This window comes from Tiliqua scincoides, chromosome 6 (assembly GCF_035046505.1).
Source record: "Tiliqua scincoides isolate rTilSci1 chromosome 6, rTilSci1.hap2, whole genome shotgun sequence".
NCBI lineage: Eukaryota > Metazoa > Chordata > Lepidosauria > Squamata > Scincidae > Tiliqua > Tiliqua scincoides.
The window spans coordinates 87146439-87146646 of NC_089826.1; positions in this window are offsets into that span (position 1 = coordinate 87146439).

Sequence of the window (208 nt, forward strand, 5' to 3'; positions counted from 1 at the left end):
TTTCACCTTTTCTGCTTCTCTCTACTTGCCACCCATTTTTTCCCCCAGGAAAATGTTGGCTGAACAAGGTTCAGACTCCTGTCCTCAAACCTTTTCACTACAACAGTGGCTTGAATTGTATTTCTTTAAGGGAACCATTTGGCTCGCTGTGGAACCTTTTTGCATCTGCCTTAGAGTTGTCAAATATTCTGGGATGTATTTCTGATGT